This window comes from Colobus angolensis, unplaced genomic scaffold (assembly GCF_000951035.1).
Source record: "Colobus angolensis palliatus isolate OR3802 unplaced genomic scaffold, Cang.pa_1.0 Scaffold236, whole genome shotgun sequence".
NCBI classification, from domain to species: domain Eukaryota; kingdom Metazoa; phylum Chordata; class Mammalia; order Primates; family Cercopithecidae; genus Colobus; species Colobus angolensis.
This window is the reverse complement of record NW_012115555.1, coordinates 1466632-1467137: the sequence shown is the minus strand read 5'-3', so window position 1 is coordinate 1467137 and position 506 is coordinate 1466632. Positions and strand designations below refer to the sequence as shown.

At 41.3% G+C, this 506-nt stretch overlaps 1 protein-coding gene across 2 annotated transcripts in view; it reads right to left on the bottom strand.

The window, feature by feature from the left end:
- Positions 1–506, bottom strand: part of LOC105513789 (HLA class II histocompatibility antigen, DQ alpha 2 chain) — a 7499-nt gene that overhangs the window by 5058 nt on the left and 1935 nt on the right. The window lies entirely within an intron of this gene.

Genomic DNA, 506 nt, shown 5'->3' with positions numbered 1-506 from the left:
CTTTCTTTCTCTCTCTCTCTCTCCTCTCTTTCTTTCTTTCCTTTCCTTTCTTTTTCCTTCCTTCCTTCCTTCCCTTCCCTCCTTCCCCTTCCTTCCTTCTCTCCTTCCTCCCTCTCTTTCTTTCCTCTTTCTTTTTGTGACAGGGTCTCTCTCTGTTGCCCTGGCTGGAGCGAAGTAGTGCCATCATGGTTCACTGCTGCTTCTGCCTCCTGGACTCAAGTGGTCCTCCCACTGCAGCCTTCTGAGCACCTGGCACCACAGGCACACACCACCATTCCTGGCTAATTTTCATTTTTCTTTTTTGTAGAGATGAGGTCTTGCTATGTTGGCATGAGCCACCATGTGTGACCCACTTTTCTTTTTATAGGACTTCATTAGATGAGGTGAAGAACAGGTAATTTGGGTTGATAATTTGAGAATAAAATGATTTAATTTACCAATTTTCTCTACTATAAATTCTCAATTTTAAAATAAAAGGATTCCTTATTTTGTTAAATAAAAGAAAT